Source organism: Pezoporus occidentalis, unplaced genomic scaffold (genome assembly GCF_034315485.1).
Source record: "Pezoporus occidentalis ecotype Australia unplaced genomic scaffold, CSIRO_AGI_Poc_V1 ctg77, whole genome shotgun sequence".
Lineage (NCBI taxonomy): Eukaryota > Metazoa > Chordata > Aves > Psittaciformes > Psittacidae > Pezoporus > Pezoporus occidentalis.
The window spans coordinates 3,670,069-3,695,193 of NW_026916126.1; the positions used below are offsets into that span (position 1 = coordinate 3,670,069).

The window sequence follows — 25,125 nt, forward strand, 5'->3', positions numbered from 1 at the left end:
TTTCATTTAGTATCTCAAGACAGTTGTTGTGTGTTTGATTAATGTAATATGAAAAGGGGGGAGGAGGAGATTGGGTGTTTTCTGTTCTGTTGGGTTTTTTTTTCCCCCTACCCCTGAGAGCAGCTTTGAGTCATTGCTCCGAGAGGTCCTACTCCCCGTTGCTAAAGAGGGCTGTTGTTCTGTGGAACAGGAGGGTGGGGGAGAGGCAATTTGAGTCATCTCGACTGGTTTGTCCTGGCATATGTTTCCTGCCCATAAATTGGGATTGGCAAGGCTTGTCGGTGGCAGGCAGCCTTGCCGTTGTTCCGGTTGTGCCTCAGATGGCGTTTGCTGCGCCTTTGGGGTGTTCGTGGCCTTGTGTGTTTCTTTAGGGTAGGAAAATGGAGATGAAGGGTGGCTCGGTGGCATGTCTCAGGCAGGCGCTTGAAGGTACTTGGAGGTGTTGGCTTGTGTTCCTGGAGGGTTTGTGGAAAGGTGAGGCTTTCAATATTGCTTTTAAGTGAGGGTCTGTTTCTTACATACTCTTCACTTCTTCTTGCAGCAGCTCCTCAAGATACAGACGTTCAGTGTTAGTTTGCATAGGCACATTTTTCTTTCAGGAGTCTTTCCTCGCACAGAGAGCTGGTAATTGCAGATTGTTCAGGGCCTTTCAGTAATTCCCCTTCTCCTTGACTTGCGTGATCCACTGCACGCAAAAGTTTTTTAGAGCGGTGCCGGCACACCTCTCACCACCGGCCTTTGCTTTGCAAGCCGCTTCCAGCTTCTGCTTGAACAACTACTTGTATGTATTTAAGAAACGGGGGTTCTTTCGGTGGCGAGGCGCTGCTTCTCGCTGTGCCACACACACCCTCCGCGGGGGTAAGCGAGCGAGGCCATAGCCGCGCAAACGCAACCTTGGGGGCGAGCGCAGATTAGCGCGATGTGCGCCAGACATTCCTCCCGCGGAGATGCTGGCCGGTGCTGAATGCAGCCGTGTCTGTGTGAGGCGAGGGAGTTTCCTGCTTTAAATCACCAGCAGGCTCCGGCTGGGCGTTCCCGCTCCCGCTCGCTGCCCTTTTTTCCTTCCCCCTCAATGAGTGTCCTTTGTGTAACCCCGCTAATTCAGAAAATTCTCCGCGGTAATTGGAACTGCCCCGTCACGTGGCTGCAGACCGGCGATTGGCCGCCCTTAATTGGCGGGTCTCTATAAGAGCGGCGTGCGGCTGTGGCGGGCGCGCAGTGTTGCTCTGTTCTTGTACTGTCGGTTCCCTTCTTTTTGCCGCCGTCGACTGGAGTGGAGGCGGGTTGCGGGGCTCTACCGGAGCCCGACTGTGCCGCCCCCTGCCCTGCTCTACCCTACCCTACCCGCCGCCTCGGTAGCACGGCCGCTCCTTGGCTGGGGCTCTCGGCGGGGCTCGCAGGAGACTCCTATCATCAGGAAGCGCCGCTCCGCCCGGCACCGGTGAGTGAGGAGCGACTCGGCCCGCTCCAAGGGGAGGTGGGATCGGGTCTGTGCTATGGCCGTGCGCTCCCGGTTAATCGCGGGCTGCGAGGCGAGCGCATTTATAGGGGAGGGAGGGTATCGGGGATTCCGTGGCTTACGCCTTTCCCCCCTTTTCGTGGAGGGGGAAGTTTCCCTGGCATTTCTCGGGTCCCCGTCCGGATAAAAGTCACCGCGACACGTGTGGCCACGACTTCCTTGTCGCGGTGAGCTCCTGTCCCGGGAAGGTGGGAGCGCGGGTCTCGGTGCTCAGGTGCAGACTGTGGGGAGCGAAACGTTTCCTGGGAGCAGGGAGAGGCTGGTGCTGCTTCCCCCGGGAGAGGAGTGCTGGAGCGGCAGCTCCTCACCGGTTGCTTAGCTGGTGTTTTTCGGATGTGGAAGCTGGAGTGAGTTTAAATCACGAGCTAGGCAGAATCGCTTGCTTTCTGCAGGTTAAAACTAGATACAGCTTCCCACGTGCCTGTTACTTAGTATCTTCTTAAGTATTTAGAAAAAAAAAAAAGTAATATAGTTCAGAGGCATTATTCAAGGTAGAAATATAGTGATACATGTGTCAATCTCAATATTCAGGATTTTGGTTTTTACTAGGCTCTTGAATATAGTGTGATCGCAGAAACACTAAAGAAACCAAGCTACCATGTGAGTGCATATAAAAACGGTTCTTTCAGTTATGTTTAAATAGCATAGAATGCTTTGGGTTGGAAGGGACCTTAAAGATCATTTAGTTCTAACTCCCATGCCACGGGCAGGGGCACTTTCCACTAGACCAGGTTGTTCAAAGCCTCGTCCAACCTGGCCTTGGTACATTAACTGTTACTGTGAAAACTGCCTGCCAAGTCAGATGAGGAAGAGATGTGCCTGTAATATATTATAAACCTTGTGTGTTCATCAATAAAGAGTGGATATATTATGTGGAAACTGTAACTTATGTTCCAGATCTGCTGTGTTGTGAGCTTTATTATTGCTTTCTGAGCTGTAACTTCTAAAAGATGTGTTTAGAAAGAGCCTTGGCAGTAGCTTAAAAGGTGTCATCAAGAGTATGCTCTTCTCTATTGGTTCTGATGCATGAAACACTCGTTTTCTTATTTTTAAATCCCTTGCTTTCATTTCTCATGATTGCCCACGTGAAGATTTTTCCAAAAAGGAAAAAAGAAACTTGCTGGAGTTGAGGTTAGATTTCTCCTGAAGCTTGTCTCAATTGTTCAAAGGCCTTTCTCTCTTTCCTAATACAATGTTCGGAAGCTCTTTGAACAATGCTGTATATAAAAATAGAGCTCAAGGTTCTTGTGTAGCTAAATTTATTGCAAAAATGAGTAGGAAATGTCTAATAAGAGAAGCAATAAAAAGAACAGATTTTGAGATAAGCATGTCTTCTAGAGGCACTATGCCTTTGCAAGTCAGGAAGAGCATAACCCAACTTCTGCTGTCAGAGTGCCCTTCTTAGTTCAGGTGTGGCTGGACACCACCTAAGGAAAAGGCTCTGTTTTCAGGCTTGAGCAGTCAGCTCTGAGGGTCTGTGATTGTGGTTGGGCTGGGGAGCAGCTCCCTGCAGCTGGGTACGTTTTTACTTATAGATTTACCAATTAAAATTCCAGAGGAAGAATTCATAAGGTTAGCATTCTTGCCAGAGGTCCCCCTGTTCCCTTCCCCCTGCTTTCCCCCAAAATGAGAAGCACATACTATTCTGCTTAAATAGTCAAAGCTTGAAAAATGTAATTGTAGTTGATTTGTTGTCTATTAATGAAGTGATCAGCCACCTCCCACTGGGTTTCACTCACCTGTTTTGGAATACTTGTAGGAGGTGAAGGCTGACTGATTTAAGCATAAACTGAATTTTTGGAAATTAAACAAACATGTTCCAGTATAATTCTGTTTAGATCATGTCTGTTACTTGTATTTTGGTTTGTGTCATATTGTTGACTGTTCCAGTTTATTCGTTACGAAAAACCCCTTACGTTTTGTAGTATATGATCTCATGCAAAACCACATTTCATGCTCATTCTGTTAGTATGTTTTTGCTGTCTTTTTTGCGAGCATATGTAATGAAAAATTTTCTTACAGAAAGAAAACACTTGGAATTACAAAATGCTGGGAGGGAGGGAAATCTGAAATTAAAATTGCCACAAGTAAATTTTTCTATGTATCATAATGATGATAATTTTCATTAATTACTGCAAGTGGTGGTGCTTTACTGATGTAGAGAAGGGTAGGCATGAACAATGCATAAAACTAGCTTTTTTTGCAGTAGCAGCTGTAGGCTGTGTCAGCTGGCATATTAGATACTGAAAGGGTAATGTGGCTGGTTCACTTCTAGCCCTGGTTTATTCAGTTGTTTAGCAGCACTTCAGCAGTGGATGGATGATTGAGGGGATGGCAAGGCAATATGTATGTATGAAGATGCTTGCCTCTGTGATACAACAGTGCTGAATAGTGTTACCTGTAATTGTTGGATGACAGCAAATTCTGGATTCCTTACTAATTTTATTATTCTTAGCCCATGTGCTGGTGCATGTCACGCTTTGCTCCCGTGTGACATATACACACACACCCACCTCCTGGATACAGATAGATTTTTTCCAACCAAACGGGGTTTTGAGTGACGGAAGATAAGAAATCATTGTAATAGGTTCAGTGACCTATGGAAACTTCCAGAGCATGAAGTATGCCCCCCCTCCACTTTATAGCATCTTGAACTGGTTAGATTACATAGGTCAGTTCAGTGTCTGAATAGATTATACACCACCACCCTCCTCACCTCCTGCCAAAAAGTGTGGCAGTGGGGGATTGCGTTTGGTAGTGCTGTGGTTTACCACCTCTTAGAGCATTACTCTTTCCTCTGCTAGGGAATTGTTTTTTGGGGTTAGCTGCTAAACTTCTAGATAGCCTTAATTTAGGGGAAGCTTTTAACAGGAAAGGATGCTTCTTTCCAATCTCTGATATATTACATTTATTATATAGTAAAGGGAAGGAGTTGCTTCTTATTTATCCTGACTGCAGATTTAAGCAGTAAAGTTATTTTTTCCCTTTTATGTTCTAACTGTGCTGAGGTTTGAAAACCGGCTTCTTTATGTGAAAGCCATTCTATATAAATGCAGGAACATTTTGTTCACCCATCTGTAACTATGATAACTGCAGATAGTTCTTCTGCACCTTTACCTGTTAGAAATGCAGTGTAATATAGACTGAAATAGTTTTCTTGAAGGGTGATCAGGTTGTTACATGTGATTATTCTTACAAATTATCACGACAAGAGCTGAAAAATTGAACTAATGTTACATGGGTCCTTGGGATTTGTGAGAAAGAGGAAACACCTTTCAAAATATGTATGTAAGAGATGTAGTTCGTGGACAGGCTTGTGATAGGCTGTTAATATTACTTTAAATATCTTGCTGAAATTCCTCAACACTAAAAAGAGTAAAAGGTTAAAACTAAGCTGCTGGATGGGCAGACTGAGGTGGAGTGTATAGCTAAATACTCCTGTCTCCTACACACATGATAAATGAAATTGTAGTGGGTTCGGTTCATAATGCCAGAACATCATCAGCAGCTCATTTCTGTGAATATCTGGTATTGCTCATAAAAGCTGATGAGCAGTAAAGATTTAAGTAAATGATTTACTGGTAAAATACCAGTATCTTAGAAATTCAACAGTCACAGGACAGAAAATCTGGTTTTATGGCTCAGATAGATGAAGCAAAGTTTAAAAATGAATTGACTCAAGACACCTTGTAGAGTTGCTGGATGGCTTTGAAGTTGATGATGAAGTGATGACCTACAAATGGAGGGTGTAAAAAGAACTATATGTTACATAAGAGATTCTCTGGACCATCATCCTGCCCAAAGGGTTAGGTTAACAGTTTTTAAGCAAATCTTGATGGCTGTATTTCTGACCTCTTCTTAAAGATGAATGATTTGGGCATTTTGTACAATTCCTTTCAGAGAAGCTTACCTTCTGTGGGCTTGCCAGACAAAGATGCTGCCTAACCTGGCTACTCCTAGGGATAAATTTGAACTGCAACTATTTGCCCAAGAAGAAAAGTTTAAATCTCTTTTTATGTGCAGGTGTTTTGGTTTTGTTTATTTGTTTGTTTATTTGGGTGGGTTTTTTTGTTGTTGTTTTTCTGTGTGTGTGTTTGTCTTTTGTTGGTGGTGGTTTTGGTTTTGTGGGGCTTTTTTTCCCCAAGCTGATATGCTTGTGCACTGTTACATCCCCTGCAAAGAATAAGATCATTTTGTGGCCTAAATAGAGATTGGGAAAGGTGGGACTGGCTGTGGTTCACAGGACAGCACTGCCTGTAATCTCCTAGAAATTACTGTTTCTAGCGAGTCTTTCTTTTTGAAGGTGAGAATTTTCATCTTTTACTATAGTATACAGCAGCTGGATAGCAATCATTTAAGTTTAGGAAAGAAGCTGTAGGTTTTTTTTGGTCTTAAAAGAACAAAACAAAAACAGAAAAAACAACCACCAGCATAGTGGCACAGCTCATACTGTCTGTTATAAGGTGGGGTATTGAACCAGGGAAACTGATGATCTGACAGAATTGTTGTCTAGAAACACTGAGCAGGCAGTATGTTTCTAAATGGAAATACTTGCCTACTTTTTGTATACCTCTGTTCAGATTCTGTGCTACTCCTAAAATGTGTTTTATTTCTCTGTTGGAGCACAAAATGGTTGATCTGTTCTAATGTTCACTCAAGAAATAAAATTTTCTAGGCCAGAGTAGTTGCGTTGCAGGTTTTGCTGCTATCTTGCCGATCACATTCAGAAGCCATGTAGTGTCCTACACATGTAACTTAAAACATTTGGCTTTGTCCTGAGCCAGGCCAAACTCTTACTAATGCATGCATCCATGCTGATAATTTCTAGTTGTCTCTGAAGATCTCTGTAGATGAGGGAGAAAAAAAAAAAACCAAAACTGTTCTGGATATGTAAATGCTTATTTGCATTACGATAGTACATGCTTGCTTTTAGTACTCAACAGTGATGCAGCTCTCCCAGTGAATCTGCAGATTTCAGTTATTCTCTAATAACTTTAATAATGTTATTATAAAAATTAAGGTCAACAGCTAAAAAAAGTTGTTGGCCTTTTAATTGTCATTCTAAATTCCATCTTTACAATAACTGTCTAATGCATGTGTGAGTATCTTTCTGCAGACATTTGGGTTCCTTCTTACATACTGGCCTCTGCTGTTGAGAAGTTATGCTCTTTAGTTATTGTGTGATGAGATTTATCTGTTTCATAATCATCTTGAACCAGATGTTTCACTTTTCTTCACCATCAGAAATATCTACTATTAATAGGTGCATAGTGCTGTGCAATTTTGTAGCTGTCTTGGTCATGGTGAAACTGCATGTTTATAAATCAGTGCTGATTTTAAGAGCAACATCTGGCCTGAATTGTGCAGCCAGCTGTTCACACCTTAAGGGAAATGTCACAGGTCTGGATGACTTGTGAATAATTAAATATTTGTATTTTACTAATCTTTTGCTGCCCTTGCCTAACAAGTGTGTGGTTGGGCAATAAACATGAAATGGTTTCTATTAGAAATTGCTGTCTATATGTTCACTAAAAATACTTGAAGTAGTTGGGGTTTTGAGGGGCCTGTTTTGTCTTCTTAATTTGTACTGGGGGGGAACAGACATTAAACAAAATCCTAAATAACACTGAAAATATTTAAAAGAACCAAGTTATACTTTTGTAGTAAATTTCAGGCTCGGTTAAAAGGTATGATACTGTGATAAGGAAGGTTCAGCATTTGGAGGTGCACCTTTCAGAATGGTGTTTGAATGCTTTGAAGGGGAGATGATCATGTGACTATATGAACATTCCTGATTTTGTGTTAAAACCAGAAGATACTTGCCAGTATCCACCTGCAAGCAGAAAAGGAAAGTTTGTGTGATAGCAAATTAGTAAAAAAGGATGAAAAATTCAGGAATTTTATGAGATATGATACTTGAGTGTCCCGATTATTTCAGGAGGCGTCTGAAGATCTTAAAATAATTGAAAATTTGGTCTTTTGAGTTATTCCCTTAAACTAGTTAACACATGGGAAGATTAAACTTTCAGGCAAATGTTGCAAGTTGGACAAGTTCTAACCAAGTTAACTAGTTAGTAAGATGATAACCTTTGCATGGGGGAGATCCTCATGTAGCAGTAACAAATATTTAACTCTTCAAAACTTTGCCCAAAGTTAAGCTTTTGAATTAATTAATGAAGCATAATATATAAGTACTATCAATGTAGCCATTAATGATGAGTAACACTAATCACTTATTGGTGTGTAATTCTTTCTGAATTAGTTGAATATGTCTCCTCAAAAGCTTGAGGGTATTTCTTGTGCTTGATAAAGCACTGACTTCTCAGAAAGTAAATGAGTAATAGTGTTCTGCTGGATACTGGTTGTGCTTTGAGTATGTGTGCTAGTAATCAATTTGGACTGTGGTTACTAATGAGCCTCAAAAATGAAGTCTACCCTTGATGTAGTCCCTGGTGAATGAGACGTTTATTGTCAATAATTGGCACTTCCAACTTGCCTCCAACGGCAGCAAAGCCAGCCTTCAGGGTGCCAGCTCCCTAAATGGGCAGCTATTTCATTGCAAGAAGTGATGTGCAGGCAAAATGCCTGATGTGGCTTGGTGGAGTTTGGTGGGGGGCAGCTGAAGTAGGCACATTGCAGGGGGGACTGCTGCAGCTGGGCTGGAGCCCTGGCTGGGAGAGCTCTGCTCCTCCTCTGAAATTCCTTAGGGGAGGAAGGAGTGTATGGGAGGCCTCCCTCCCCAAAAGCAGCTGTGGAATGAGGATGAAATCCAATGTTTATCCTTTCTTCCGGAAACTATAGGAAATGTTGTGCTACATAAGTTGCATAATAGTACTTGCAGTTGTAATAGGGAGTGCCTGAGTAGAATGCAAGGAGAGTGGGGTGTTAGGAATGGTGATGCCCTTGGAGGAGCCAAAACTACAGTATGACCTGTGACAGTATTAAACTGCTTTATAGGGGAGCTGCCCTGATCCTTGCTTAAGGAAATTTTTCTTCTAGTTTCTGAGCATCCTTAAAAGGTTTTTGACCTTTGGTTATTAGATGCCGGCTACACCGTACTGCTCTGCAGCGTCATTAACGCTTGGGAGTAACTGTTACTGCGAGTAGACAAGAGGATGTAACTCGTGGCTGGGGTGAGGAACTGGAAGTCAAGTGACAGCTTTGTTTCCACTCTGCTGCCTGGTGTAGGCAGACTTTTGGTGGAAGTTGTCTGTCGTTTATGTGTCTTTTAAGGGAGTTGTCTACTTGAATGCCACTACTTGTCCTGTCTCCACTACTGTTGTCAGCTCAGAAGGCCAACTCTGTGATGCTTGGATGGCTGAGAGGTTGAAATGACTGATGATACCCACACTTTCTGTCTACACAGACAGAACATAAAAATGCTATCCTTGGTCAAACTAGTGCAGTTTGAGCTTGACTCTTAATAGTGGCACCACTTTAGCTGGGCAATCGGTTGCCTCTCTGGAACTGCTTAGAAACTGTTAACTGAGGAATATTAAACAGGTGCTGCTTACCTTCTGTAATACAGAAGCTGGAGAAGGCAAAAATCTCACTCCATGTTCAGAAAAACAAAGTGCTTTCTCAGAACTGGTTTATGGCTGTAAGAAGAATGAACATCTAGGATTCTAAATCCGTATGCAATCTTTGTGAAAGTACATTGATGTCAGGATGATGCTCGAGGTTGCCAACTGCCTTGCTGGTTTTGTTCAGCCGTTTTCAGTAAGCAGAACAATGGGAAGGAATGGTTCACTTCTGAATGTGAAAGACAATGTCTTCAAATAGCTACATTAGTAATAGCAGTGAGGTTACTGTAGGAGGTACCTTTATGTAATAAACTGAAATGTACCACTTGTTTCTTATGCCACAAAAGAATCCTCTTATGACTTATCCTACCTGGATGTCTCTTTCTTGGAAATAATATATTTTTGTAGAACTGTTACATAGCAAAAGTTCCTATGAGAAAGATACATGTATCATATACTAAAAAATGAGTACAGAAGGTGGCATTATATTTGAATAAGAAATCTATAATTGCCTCTTAACCATGAAGTAGCATGGCCTGTCTTGCTCTCCTATTAAGCACAGAATACCTGCTAGTTTATCTGATCTGTTATGGAGGGGGATTAAAAAAAAAGCTGTACTGACAAGCCGAGTGCTGTATCTTCACTGAGAGTTTCTACTCAAAGAGGTGCACACTGTGGCCAGAATGCCCCTTTGATAATGTGTAACTCCAGATATTATAACCAGATTGGCTTGAGTACTTTCAATATACTTCTGCTGCCTGCTGAATTGTCCTACTGGAACTTTATGACTTCTTGGCTCAGGTTAAGAGCTTGTAATTCTGTGGTGGAGGAGCAGTATGCAATTCAATACCACATAAGAACACATCAATTAAAAAGTGCCTAGATATGGGCAGGAAAGCTTAGTCAAATATTCCTTTGGGGGGGGACGGGACCAAAACAAAACACTTTTATGTTTTAGATAAAGCTGCTTCTTTGTGACAGTCTGGAGAGCCAAAAAAATTGGGGGGAACTATCCAGGGATGTCAGGTTAACCTTTTTTCTTAAAGGGTTGCATTCAGAGGCCCAATTACATACAAACAGCAAAGATTCTAATGGATACCCTGAGCAATGTAGTTCTGTAGTCAGACCAAAGATGTTTTCCTCCTGGAATCCATATTTACCTTCCCTACCTTGTTTGGTGCGGAGATGCTTCTTAGGCATCTTGTAAGTGCAATTTTTATAGAATTTAGGAGATGAGTCTTACGCTTTTGGGATATAGTGATAATCAAAAATTGCTAAAATCTTGCTTAGCAGACACCTTGATTTTAAAACAACACACCCACTTCATTATGATGTTATTCAGGGAAATGATTCAGTGCAGTTTCAGTGGGTTTAAACAAAGACTTAGTGTCATTATTACCTTAGTGACCTATTTTGTAGAAAGTTGACTTTTTAATGGGATGCTTGTTTTCTGCATGTCTATACATAGCTAACAGCCGCAAGGTGATAGTTGGTAGTATACAAGTCCTGTACAGAGCCTCCCTCACTGCATACTGTTTTGTCATGCTCTGAAGATTGACAAATGGAAATGTTGGAATGATTTGTTAAATCCTTCAAGTTTCCCGTATCTTGCAGTAGAACATAACTAGGATTGAGTGATTCACAGTATATACAGTCAAGTTCATTTGAAATGATACACTTGGGTGTTGGGTTTTTGTTTGTTTGTTTTTTTTAACTCTTTGTACAGGTTGTAATAGTATGCTGGCTCATGTATCTCTTTTTCATGGCCAGTTTGAGTTGCTAATAGTAAAATACACTGTGGAGTACTAATGGTCTTGAGCACAGCTCAGTCTTCAGTTCTGTGTATAAATGTGTTCAGAACAGCAGTAGTAGAGCTGACACTGACATTGGCAGCATGTAGTGATAAAAATTCTTTGTGAGCACACCTTTATGTAGAGTGTTGGCATGTCAATACAAAATCCCTAACTTAAATTTCTCAAAATAAGAATCTCAATTGCTTTATCCCTGCCCATGTGCATCTCGGGCACGCATCTGAGAGTGACTGTGCCGTGGATGGGTACTGTACAAATGAGTCAGTTCCTGTTCCTTTGGCTGAAGCTTCGTTAGGGAGTTCTCAAAAAAAGTATTTCAGAATGTGGATGTGGTCAACATAGTCATTTTCCAGGCATCTTAAAGGAAACCCACATCAACTGTGAAAGTGAACTTTGAACTCCTCTGTGCTACCACTAACAGAAATCGAACAGTGCTGGATGGGAATGCTTGTTTGCTTCAGTCTGTCTTCCCTCACAGTTTGTGCTTCTTGTCCTGGAGATTAATTGCCCATTTATTTTTTCAGGAGAATTTCCAATGATACATCTGTGTACTACTGATTCACTACTCCACTGGCGGTACATCAGCTACGCATGTAGCTAGAAACAGCTTCTGACAAATTTTATTCCATGTTTAATTGTTCAGCACATTTAAGTAATACCAAATGCAGTTAAACCCACCAGAACCTGTAGTGTTGTTTCCCAGTTGTTATGGCAAAATGTGGTACAAACCACTTTACTTGTACTGTACCTCCGACATTTAATATATAGCTTTAGATGAGTAAGTTCTCTTGAAGGTATCAATTATTAAAAGGGAGTCTCTTTTATTATTTTTTTTAGATGTCAGGTTGGTTACTTTCAGTCAAAATGCTTACCTGGTACTCTGAATCTTTCCCTATTTAGAATGGCATATTTTTTAAATAACATTACCACAGTTCTTCCTGACTTATGCAGTGTTTTGGGTTTTTTTTTTGTACATATGATTCTTGTGATTATGGAAGCTATGAATACACCAGGATCTAGGCTCTGAATGGCGTTTTCTCCAAAACGACTGTTTTAATAGACTTCCTCTACTTCACTGAAATGTGCAACTCTGCCATCTAATTGTTATCTTGTGCTGATGTTTGTATTTGTATAGTGCACTGGATTTCCCCATCGGTTACCCAGTGATGCTGGATGAGGCATTCTGCCAGCAAAGGGAGATGTTTGCCATGGGAGCCCTTAGGAGGCTACTACAGTGGCACAGTGAAGCAAGTCTCCAAATGGCAACATACACTTCATTTAGAAGAAAATGCTGCTGATGCTGTTCAAAATACTGTGTGTGTTGGAAAATAAAACTCCCAGGTCTTTCATCTGGAAACCTGTGTGTTATACATAATGCTAACTGTACTTGTAGAGGTAGAAAACAATTAGAGTAGAAAAGCTTTGTTATCGGTAACTCCAGAGGTTGTAGGTGAGTGACTCTGTAAGGTATTCAACCCGCCTTATGGTTTTTGACCGAAAAAAGGAATTTTATGCCTTACTTCACATGTCCACAGCAGTAATTGTGAATCTCTTATAGGTAGAGAGATAAAAAGAAGTAAGACTTTGTCTGAAGCTGATCATGCCATTAGCAGACATAGAATGGAAGTCAAGAGTGCCTGTCATCCTTGCTGGCTATCAGAAGTATTAATGTGCATGTTTTTGTTTGGGCTTTCCCCCACACCTTTAGAAGAGAGTGAGGATTAATGAGACTGGCTACTTGACAGTGGTTCCTGCTGTGCATTGCAAAATACCAGGTGTACCTAGACTTCACCAAATGGTTTCTCAGGGCAAATTTACCTGGCATTTTAAAAATGTGTTAATAGTTAGAATTTTAAATTGGAATTATACTTCAAAGACTTTTCCTTTTTCTTCTCTTAATCTGATATGAATGAAAGTACACAGTGTGAGATGTAAATTTAATATGGCCATGTTTAAGCTTTCTTAGTGTCATCATGACCTGTAATAAGAATCTTGTTCTAGAGGTTTTGCTTCAAAGATGAAATTTAATTGCAATACTGGATCTGACACATACCTGACTAAGTAGTTTATTTTGCAATGGATGTAACTTTGCTGATACTTATTTATTTTAAACAAACAACGTGTGTTGACATACTTATGTCAGTATGTCTTGCAGCTGTAGAGAGATGGTGACCACCTCACTTGTTAAACCATCTTTGTTCAGAAGTGCCATCTTCACTCACAATACTGACACAAACGCACATGTGAACTGGTTGGTCTGTATCGTCTGCTTGCTAATTCATACTTAACTCCTGAGTTGGCTTTGAGTTTTGTGCTTTTGAAGTATTTATAGCATTTACGTGTACAATAAGGTTTTTGTTTGATTGGTTATCCTGTCTGTCCTGCTTGGATGCTTGGTCTTTAAAACTCTGCCTTCAGAGTATACTCTGCTATCATTTCTTCATGCTGTATTTTTAGTAATGAAAAAGCCCTTTTGGGTAGAAAGGTATTGAGTTGGAGTAGGCCTGATTAAAAAAGGCCTTAGTTTAGTGTACTGTTGATAATATACTGTATATAATACTAATATACTGTAGATAATACTGTTTAATATACTGTTCAAAACTGAGACTACTTTGATTAGTATAGTCTACTGCCCTATCATAACCTGAACCTATTAGCAATTTGTACAAGATTAAATACTATTGATATTTTGTACCATTCAGGATTTCCCTTCACGTGCCCTTTTTCAAACCCAGTGGTATGCTAGTCCTTATCCTTTTCTTAGTACTGTGAATTCCTGCCACCATAGTCTCTGCCTGCCCTGAATGAATTTGCTGCCTTCGTTCTAAGGTGACTTAGCAAAGAATGATACTGCTTCCCATTTGTCTGTTGTGGTTATATTTTTGAATCTCTGGATATTCCTGAAGTATCTCACAACAATGAACTGGGTACTTAAAGAGCTATCTTTTGGTTCTTTCCAGTTAGATTTTAGACAGTGACAGTCCTTGGCTAGTTTTTGTCTTTTTCCTGTAGATGGTCTAAAACCAGTTCATGTTATGCAAAAACTGGAAGAGAATCTTTGCAAGATTCTGAGTGGCTACAACAGCCTGAAGTTTGTATCTACTGTGGGAGAAGATACTTCTCCAGCTGGTGTCTCCCCTGTTCTGTATCATGGTAGTTGCATCACTTGCCCCAGCTATTTCCACAAGTTCAGTCTTCAGGATCTGTGTTTACCCTTTTTGCGAAGGCAATAAAATAAAAGTTAAATCATCATACCACTCTGTGGTCACACATACTTTTTGACTTGTTGATTTTGTGGCTTTATGTATTTTCTTCAGTATCCCATTTATCTCTCTTCTAGTGTTAGGTTGCTAAACCACACCAAAGTTATCTTTGTGTTACAGGTAGCCTTTAATTTAGCAGCAGCCGTAGTAGTATTGCCAGCATCTCTTGCATTGGGATTCACCCCACACTTCTGTTCCTTTTTACCTTACTGTGACATTTTTAAAAGCTGACTGATTAATAGTACCTACAGAGGGCTTTTGCAGTGATGGATACAGCCTACTTCCTATTACCTGTATGATGTCAGGCACGAGAGGGCAGTAGGCAGTCTGGCTTTGACTTGCATATGTCACTCAAATGTTAATAGCTTATTAAACAACTCGGCTGATGGCCCATGTAGTACAGTCCTGGGTCCAAATAGGTCTTTCTGCTTAAATGCTTGAAGAAGGTAAAGTAGTACTGACAGCCATCTATCTCTCCTGCTAGTGCACTTGTTTGTCCATGTTTACCTCATCATTCCAGTGCAAGTGTTTGTACATATCTGTATATTTATATATAGGGAAGGGGCAGGGGGTCTTCATTTAAGTGATTGGTTGAGTAAGACACAATCTTCTCATTTCGCTATGCACCCTTGATCGTTTGTATGTTTTAACCAGCAGAGGAGCTTTAACCTGTAAAGCTAGAGCTGTGTGACTTTTTCCACAGCATGCCTGGAAGTACAAATCTGGAATAAGAAATTCAGTATCAGCACTGATGCTGCTGTCCCTTGCACATCGCTATATTTGCTTTCTCTTAAGTTGCATATAGAATATAGCCTGCCTAGAGCTGTGTGAATTGGTGTTTGTAACCTGTGTGACCTGATGGTGTGTATTATTTCATGCACATTTACTATCAGTAAATACTAGCCCTGGTTCTGTTGAATAGATATTTATTTTGTGAAGCTTCTTAGCACATTGTACTTGTTCTTCTGCTGGTCTGAAAGAAGCAAAGGCATTTGAGCTGTGGAATAAACATACGCATTTAGGTCTCTGGCATAGTAGCATGCTTTTGTCAAGTGATAATCTTCAGGCAAAATAAAATGTATCCCAGGCTTTCAGACTTTTCTTGTAAAGATTGCTTAACACTTAAATTGTGATCTTCAGTTTTTGCTTTTGTAAGGTGCTTTATCTTTAAAAAAAAATAAAAAAAAAAATTAGAGAACACTTACCTAGAATACTGATTCTGGTTTAATTTCAAAGTTTCTGAAGACCTTAACTGCATCTGTACTGTAATCTGGGTCTTCTGTTCAGATTTCCAGGCTTCTAAGGGCTTTAATGCTCCCTAATAACCCCTCTTAGATGTCCACCTGAGCACTACTTAAGATGTATGTTTTTGTTGAAGTTGTAGACTCCGCATTTTCTTAATTTGTATGTGGGTAAAGTAACTTGCCCCTTGGGTTTCCAGAGTAAAGTTTGCTGCTGCATAACTGGTTTGACATCGTAGGTGGACTTGTTCTCCCTCTTGGTGGGATGGTTCTAGCATTTACTAGGGGAAGGAAGGTGGCTTGTCAACTGCATGTGTCAGAGGGAGAAAGCCAGTCCCTCTGAGTCATGAGGCGAAACAATGCCCAAACCATGCCTGTAGTCCATGTTTCTCATCCTACAGTCAGGCTTACAACTGATAGGTTTAAAATTTGTATCTAGATAGTCATTGTTTCATTTCCTAATTTATCCACTTCTTGGGGTTGCAGACTTGCTTTCCTCATAGAATAGTAAGGTGATTGGAAACACTATAATTTCATGGCATAAATGTAGTAAACTACATATTACATTTGGTTGAAAGTGGGGTGTGGTGGGGGCTAGCTTACCTCCCCCAGTTGAATTCACTTCACAGGAAGGTGATTAGGAGCAGAGGGTGGGGAACAGAACAGTAAACAAGTTTATGTTCACCACCCTTCTATTGCATAGGGTGTGATACAGGACCAGGTGACTTTGTAACATCATCTCCATAATTGAATAATCAAGTGCATTATATTGCACAGTTCAAGTAACACATGAATGCGCTTCTCCTCTGAAGTAAGTACTAACTGCACTTGGAAGAGTAATTATCTTTAAAGGAGGTCCTTGAGGAGCATACAGAAGGTTCTCGCTGTCAGTGCTGGGAATTAGTCTTAGGAATTGCTGCCACTCAACTTGTTATCTGACTTCTGGATCAGACTTGTCTCATTCCTGGCATGCTTTTACTTATTCACTAGGTTGCCATTTCACATTGATATTTTCATTTGCTGATATTCTCTGCACATAGATACCCAGCATGAATAAATGATGGAGTTGTCAAAGATTAGGGTCCCTGTTTTCCATGCAAACTGAGATCTGTGCAAGCTTACGTTGCATGGTAGCTTGAATTAAATGGCATATAAGGACATAGTAGGATTTTCATAGCCCAGCCATTAAAGGTTATGTGCTGTAGGAGTATTGAGAGGCTTGTTTGAGTAATTTCAGGCAGCATCAGAATTCAGTAATGTTTAGTGTTAATCTCAGATGAATCATATCTGCAGAATTTTGTGCTTAAATCATTTAGTTTCTACTCATGTTTCAGTTGGATTGCTAGTCAAATTGTTAATATTTGGCATGCTGTGGGTGTGCTGTTTCAAGGTGCATGGATGCTGTTTAGAAAAAGATAAGATAGCTAAATATCTGATAAAATTATTTGGCACTTGTGAATCTTGCTTAGCATCTCTACGGCAACAGTGTTGATATGCTGTGCGCACCAACTACGTGGCTCTTGAATGGCTGGGCGGGAGTCTTCCATATACACACTATACTCTGATGTATGCCTGTAATGTGTGTGGTAAGTCTGGCAAACCTGTTGGACATGGGGGCTGCCGACAGTGTGTGACTCAGGGTCCTGCATAGGTGTGGGTTAAAGGGGAATCCAGGGGCATGCAGGCTGGGAAAGGAGGGGAATACGGGTGGGTTTTTTCACTTCACACCTCCTTACTGTTTAGGTAATCTCCTTGCTGTAACCCTGCCTTAAGCTTAGAAACACTGGGTTTGTGTCCACACAAACAGATCTAGCTGTGTTTCTGTAATGCCAGGTAGCAGAAGGCTACCTTCCATATGTCTTGTAAAGAACTGAGCTGAAATCCTCTGGCAAAGTGTTTATTTAACACCATGGACCTAAACAGAAACTTCACTGTCACTGTGTACTCTCTTTACATTACCTTTCTGCTCATAAAATTGAGATTTGGTCAGTAAATTAATTCAGTTTCTCAGATTATCATCCAATGGACAGTTACAACACGCTGGGGTATGAGCACTTACTAACAATAGCTGACAACTGAATGCATATCATAGAAAGGAAGTTCATTACTACTTAGCATACGGAAGCCTCTGGCTTAGGAACATTAGCTCATGCCTAATACCCTTCCATGGAAGTTTTGTGCCACTCTTCAGAGCTATAGGCTCAGTTATTCTGTAGGCTCAGTTATTCATTATTCCATCAATTTCAGTGAACAATTTGCTCAACTCCATATCAAATGTATTTATGCCTGTGTAACTTAGAGTTGGGGGGGGGGGTGGCTTGCAATTTTTGCAATTTTTGATTATTTACAGCATCCTTTTTGAGGTTTTACAACTTAGCCAGTTTCTTATCTATTTGTAACAAATCCATCAAAGACTGTTTGTGAAGTTACCTTTAACCAGGACCTGTTTTTGAGTTAACTGTGTTTGTGTTTATCAGGAATCAAGTTTAAAACCAACCTAGTTAGTTGGCCTCTGAGAATGCAGGTGGTTTTGCCTTTAGGAAATTGTTTTAGAAGGCTGTGCCAACTCTTTTACCTCCCTAGACTTGCTCATACTAGTGTGCTCTGGCAAAGTGATTTAAAAAAATGTTTTGGGCAGGATTTTCGTAAATCTGTTCAGCCCAATCAGAAGCTTCATTTAATGGAGCAATGTATAAATAGTGCAGAGTCAAGTGACCATCAGCTGGTCTGAATGGGCTTGACCACTGCAGTCACAGGGTCTGAGGTATGCAGGAGCTGGGATCACTGGAATCATGCTTTGCTGCAGAGATATCCTGGCTGTGGCATAATTATGTAACTGCAGAGGAATTCATGTGTGTAAGAATGTGTTTTAATTGAACACCTGTATTTAATGTTGGTTTCACCTTCTCTGTCGTTACTGTGGGGCTTAAAAAAAAAAGTTACTGCCTTGGTTAACTTTTCCATTTCATTAAGTAGTGAATATTGCGAAACAGCTGAACTCCACAGTTATGCATTTCCTTTATAAAGTGCATTTCCTTTTATAAAGTGTATGCCTACTTGGTTGAAACAATGCACTCATCTGTTTTACTGAATTCAGAACTTAAGACATAGTGGCTCTTTGCCTGAGTTCATATTAGGTAATTAGAAGTTCTTGGCGTGCTTGGTAAACACTGAAATGCCATTGTATTGTGCATTAAGCATGGAGAAATATTTCTTCAGTTACAGTGTCAGTGCACTGAAATATAAGTGTTTTGGCTGTCCCTTATGATTGCATTATTAAGTCTCTCTGAAACAGTCAGCTCTGAACTTGCAGAGATGCTGGCTGGCTTTCTGTTTGGAAAGTTACTGAAGCTAACATGCAGGTAGTCACTTTTTTATTGAAAACATCACCTGCCCCACTTACAAATATCACAATATGGATTCTAATCAAACTAGTAAAATGGCAACTATTTATTTGTGTTTGGTTCATTTGACACTTGTGGCAGTGCTGTCCAGAACAAAAAATACTATCAAATTCAACTTCATGGGAAGAACTATTTTTCAAACCCAAATAACTGGTATTTTGCTTCTTCCTTCCCCACTTTCCTTGGTCTTTATACTGAACAGCTTTTCCCTCTTTTCATTACAAATTTTAATGCTTGCCAGTGCCATCCCTATGCTTAAAATATTATTAACCCATGATGTGAGACTATCCCACAGCAAAACTGGTTGATGAGGACCTGTTTGTTCTCTTTACTGTCAATTCAACAGCTAGGCCTTTGATTAAAAACTTGAGTTACTGACTTTATTCAAACTGGACAATGCATAATCATGAATGCATTGGAGACCTGTCTTGCCTTGATTGATCTACTTAAAGATCATTCAGTCATATTAAACGTATCTTGGTTCAGCAAGTAAAGGTATGAGTCTGTTAAGAGTTCATGAGTGTGCTTGTCACCTGCCTTGATGCACAGTACACATCCAGAAGAGTAGTTTTTCCTAAATTTTACTAGATCTGGTGAGGTACACAGTTGCCTCCTATATTTTTGGCAATAAACCTTCATATTAGTACAGTTCACCAGTGTCGAAAGCTTTACCCATGGGTTTTATGTATGACAGCTGATGATTCTTTTTCCTCAATAACTTGGTATTTTTTGCTTTCATGAAGCAGTAAGACTCGTCCCTGCACAAATATCAAACCCAGACACTGCTCAACTGGATGTCAGGCTTCATGTCCCAGGGTTATGGTACAGCTTGGGACTTCATTTTACATACATGTGAAGTACTCCCAGATCTGAGATGTTCACAAACCACCTCCCTTTCCTATTTTGCAAGAGCTCTGGACTTGAAGTAAAACTTCCTTTTTTTTTCTGTGGGGTTTGACTTTCTCTTGTAGGGGGTACACAGGCACACCCCACTGCTTCAGCAGTCAGGGGGTGGTGAGGAAGTGCTGCTTGGTGGCTGCCCCTCAGCATGGCCTGCCCTAGACAGAGGGTGATGTCTGCATTAAAGGCTCTGCTCTTCCCTTTGCTCCTCTTAATTGCAAGGGATCTGGCTAAAACTCACAATGACTGAATAGTTGATAATAGATTAGAAGCTCTTTCATTAAATTAAAAAAAAAAATCTAATTTAAAAGTAACACTTGTAACAGAGTCTTGTAAATCTGATGTCTGAACCTCTTGGCCTCTCTTTGAAGACACAGTGACTGTACTTTCTCCAGCTTACTCCAAAAGCCTGCTTGATTGAAGGTCAAAGAGGAGATATTCCCTCTGGCTTCCCTGGGCAGCCACAAGCCAGAAGTGGCAGTGGTGGAAAAGCTCTGTCCCTGTATGGGATAGGGTAGGATGACCCTTGCCTCCTGCATGCTGCTAGGCTGGAACTGAGGGTGAAGCTGGGAGTGTTGTTTGCTCTGAAGCTGGGAATGGCTGTCCCTAGCCTGGAGCATGGTGGCAATATAGCAAAGGGTTATGTTGGCTCGTCTTGACGAGGATTGAAGCTAGGGAAGTGTAAAACTTGCCTACAGAAGAAGAGAGAACTGGACAGGCTGCATTAAATGAGTTATGCAAATCACTGAGGTGAGCTCTTCAGCAGAGAAGTGCCAGTATTCATTTCCCAGCTTCAGTCTGCTGCTCCCATGTTTCAGCATTACATACTTTATTCCTGGGAAGTTTCTGGCAGGTGTGCAAGCTCCTGAGGTTAGCATAGGTACTGTATGTGAATTAAATAATGTTGATTCATGCTTAATAAATGCTGTGTTTCTCCTACACTGGGAGCATAACAGCAGCCACTCTTTCCCAGAAATATATGAAAGAAAGCTGTTCCAGTTATTTCTTTTCCAATAGACCAGTCTTTTAATCACGGATATTATTGCTGTACTCTAGTCAAAGAGTTGAAGATTAGTGGTAAAACTGCTTTAAAAATTATTAAAAATACATAAAAATGCTCTTACCATTACAGTTAGTTATGGTTATGTGTTTCAAGAAACACTTACCAGGCTAGTGACAGTGTTAAAATACTGTCACTAAAGCTGAAAGTCTCGCCAGTTCCCAGACAAAATTTTTACCTAAACAAATACTTGAGATACTTAATGAGCAGTTATACTTGATGGTTATTTTTCTGTTTGTCTTTTATGTTGTAAGAAATAAGTCAGTAAATCTTAATTCTTACTTGAAAATTTCAAGGGGTTTGTTAGAGTATATTTCAGTCACCATCAGAAGGCCAACCTAGGCAAGTGTCCACTGGGATTTTTCTCAGCTGTGCTGTGCTATAGCTGTTTCTGAGCTGGTGGAGAGGAATGGGGATTCCTTCATTTGACAGCAGAGGTGAAGGGTTTTCAAATTGCTATGAATGGGAATTTTTATGCAAAGACTTAATGCTTCACTGCTTTCTAATAGAAGTTAACTCTAAGCAGCTCCCCTCCTTCTGTCTGCTGGATTATGAAGGAATTGTACTTTTTCACATTGTGATGTGGGATGCATTTCCCCATTTCAGGATTACCTCTGTGCCTTTACTTTTATTTACTGAATGTCCTTTCTGACAGGGTAAGAGCAGCCTGGTTTTGAATAATTCATATCTTGCATAATACTGTTTGAGGATTAAGGAGAAATTTAACTTGGTTCTGCTGTTATTCTGCTTCACATTTGTGAGCTTTTGGGAACACGTCTTTAATACATGGGGATGAAACAGGTTATTTTAGAATAAAGATACAAGAACACTGCAAGTACTTTTTAACTATAAAAGCTAATGACTGCATACCTGAGCTGACTGTTCTGGCAACAGACTTTTCTGTTTACTGTCCACAAGAAACCACAGTGCGATAGCAACTGTAGAAAATTCTTTAAGAAGACTTATTTACATAACTGTTTCATATACTGATTACTTTTTTTTCCTAATTATTTTTGCAGGTCATATCGGATTAATGCTGTGGATCGGTCAACCCAGAACATGTAGTTGCCCATCAATCGCTCAGTAGTCAGTGTAGATTCTGTCTTTACAATCAGCAGCTACATCTGGCTACTGGGTCTCTGATGACATCTCCTATCTTCTATCTAGACTTTTTGTTGGATTTTTGTCTTCTCTCCTGGGTGCAGAGCAAGTTCACAGAGTTAACAAGTTAATGCCTGAGGTGTGGCCCCAAATAAAAGATGGGATATCTGTTGGATCTACCTCACTGTGAGAACTGGATTAAATACAGATGGATGTTGTGTTGGAAACCAACAGTCTTTTCTATAGCCTAATGCTGGGGCTTGTTATAGTCCAAATTGATGAGACTATTTGCAGACTTGAGCTAAGAAGACAGCTGGACTTCACTCTTTTTCAATGAAGAATCTTTAACCTCTCCTGAAAAGGATAGGTGTTGAAACAGGCACTTTGGCTTATTGTGTAACTGCCTCTCATTAGGAGAGGAAATGCACTGGGATGTGCACAAATGTACTGTGATGTGCACAGGTGGTTCTCGTTTTCGTTTTTTTTTCCCCTCTTGTCAGTTGTATGAGAAGACTGTCCAGGTTTGGGGCATGAACCTGGCATACAATGTAGATTTCTGTGTTTGTTAAGCAACAGCTACATTGTCTGCTGGGTTTCCAGCTGCCTGGAAATACGAAGTGGAGGGTTATCTACGCACTTTTTGGGTTTTTCGGTTTGTTTGTTGTTTTTTTTTTTCCCTTTGGTCAAGTTACCTCCCTTACATCTCTGAAGAAGACAATGCAGTAGACATCCAATTGCTGCCTTCCCCAGTGATCCAGCCAATGTCAACTAGAGCTCAGAGCCAGGGTAGGTCTGAAACTAGTTAAGAAAAAAAAGTTCAAGGGATTGAAGTGTTCAGCCACCTGAGTGTGAGTAGCTGTCAGGCAGCAGTTAATGACTGCTGTCTGTGTAACCATTAGTTTGCCTTTTAGTTCAGATGGAGAGCTAAGTGTGTGTGCTGTACAGTTAGGGAAATTCTTTTTGGAGAAGAAAGTGAGGAGCTATTTATAGGTATGATTTTTTTTTTAATGTGCTACACATAGTATGGCTTATATACAGGAAGTGATTAGAAATAACGGGAGGAGTAAGATAATGGCTTGAGTGCTGATACCAGCTGGATCTCTTGTTTCTTGAGCAGCACTAAAACCTGTGGGCTTCATTTGTGCACCATATCCAGCCATACAGCAATGAAGCAGGCAGCTTCAGTTTGAGAAGATTAGGCCTGGAATAGCTGGGGAGTGTTGTCCTTTCAGATCTGGACTGCAATCACAGTATTAAAGGGGGAAGCTTGTACAGTGATGTCTGTATGGTAACCCTTCATTGGCAAGCTCTGTTCCATTTGTACTACACCATGGAAATTGGGAGAGTAGTGATAACCTCTCAGAATGAAGCAGTGTGTGATTTGGCTAAGCTTGTCTGTCATTCTGGGCTATACATGGGTGGTTTTAGATCAGCAGGCATCCAGAACTCTTCAAGGGCAACACTTCAGAAGGCATAAGTGTTCCTAATTGAATGCTGCTGTTTAAAAACTGTGCTTTTGTTAAAACAAATAAAACTTCTTGTGCAGAGAACTGTGTGTCTCTTCCTGTTTATTCTTGTCAAACTAGGTTTGCACCAAGTCTTCCAGGACCTAGGGAGTATAAAGCTGTCCATTACAGTGCCTACTGGAGAGAGCCCCTCAATACTTGCATCAGTCTGAGCTCAAGAAATTTGCATTCACTTACTATTTTCTGTATTAAATAAAAATATGCAGACAGTTGCCTACAGCCAATAGTTGGTGCAAATAATCACTCCCCATTGGAATAACTGCATTGTCTGTATATCTTTGAAAGCTGCTTGTTAAGGTTGAACAAGTGTTTATCCCTTGCTCTGTATGTTGTTTTCCTCAGTGCCAGTTTCTTGGCATCTAGGTCTCTGACTATGAAAATTTGGTAAAGACTTGGATATAGCTGAGTCTTCTTAAAATTAGCTGGCACTTTCTCAGTGCTGTTACTGATGTTTTGTTCCATATAGCCTTCTGAGTCTTGACCAGCTTATGCACAATAGTCATAGAAGTGGCACTGTATTACTCTGCACTGTTTCTGTGGCTCATTTCAATAGTATTAAGATATTGGCAGTTTTTGTAGCATTGCTTTGCTCTTATGTCTATAGTTGTTCAACTTTGCTCTTAAGGATTCATGACAGAGTAAGGTGTGTTTATCCCAACTGTTTATATTGCAAGCACCATAAAGCAATTCAGAAGCAATATCAAGCCCCTCTCCTATTCAGTTTCACTTCCCTGCTGTGTTTCAGTTAAACTTGCAATGTCAAAATCCCCTTTGTGGGCAGGTACTTCTGGTTCCTCTTATTTTTCTGTCATGCTACTTGCCTTTGTACACAGACACCTTAAAAAAAAAGGCAAAAAAAAAAAGGCAAAAAAAAGCTTACCCTCCTCTGTTACCTAATTCTGAGATTCTCGTTTTGTTTTCCATGTCCAGCATAGCTAATGGAAATGTGTAAAAGTGGTTACTCCTCCTACAGTGATATTTATTTTTTAGTTCTTTGTTCTTTCTCTTCTGTATGTACTTCAGTGAAACTGGCATAAATGCCTATCCCTTCCTATCCCCTGCTGAGGGTACCATTACTACTCCTGATTAAATGGCTGCTAACAGCAGGCTCCTTCAGCCTCAATGGAGGAAACGGGATCCTGTGACATAACATTTTCCACGTGTTTGAACTTATTAATGGGACTCTAAGGGTTTCCATTTACCTTGAGCTTTCACTCCCAACAACCTTGGATATATTTTTATAATGCTGAGGACTCACCAGGGTGCATGCTGTTTCTCAGAAGGGAAAGTGTCTTGCCTGGCCAGAGCTGTTCCTCTCATTGCAGCATATCTGAAGACAGGTCAATGGTGAGAACACAACTGGTAAAAATCTCAGATATCTCTGTTCTCCAAAAGCCAGAGCTTGGAGTTTGGCATTCAGAGTTAATTCCCTCCCACCCCCTTTCCTGTACAGCTCACTAAGCAAATCAAGCAAATGATGGGAACTAAGACAACAGTGGCAGTTGGATCTGTTTGGACCAGTAGATCAGAGAAGATCACAGCAGTTTTGTAATTCTGTGTTTTCTGTTGTGTCTCAGTTTGTGTGCTGTCTTCCCACACTGATATTTCTTTTAGTTCTCTGACTTTTAGAATTGACTTGACTATCTATTTAAATCTTAATACCAGGAAGAATGGTATTTTTACATTCTGGCTGTAGACAACTACTAGGAAAGCCTCACTGTCTACTATTTCTTTATTCTGTGGTGAATATCTCTGGCCTCTAAGCTGTGTTTTCTTG

At 40.6% G+C, this 25,125-nt stretch overlaps 1 long non-coding RNA gene across 1 annotated transcript; it reads left to right on the forward strand.

Moving 5' to 3' along the window:
• Window positions 1-1,333: 1,333 nt before the first annotated feature.
• On the forward strand, window positions 1,334-23,372 carry LOC134155386 (uncharacterized). Its single transcript, XR_009961534.1, has 2 exons — window positions 1,334-1,441; window positions 21,741-23,372. It is a non-coding gene; the product is annotated as an uncharacterized LOC134155386 (long non-coding RNA).
• The last annotated feature ends 1,753 nt before the right edge of the window (window positions 23,373-25,125 follow it).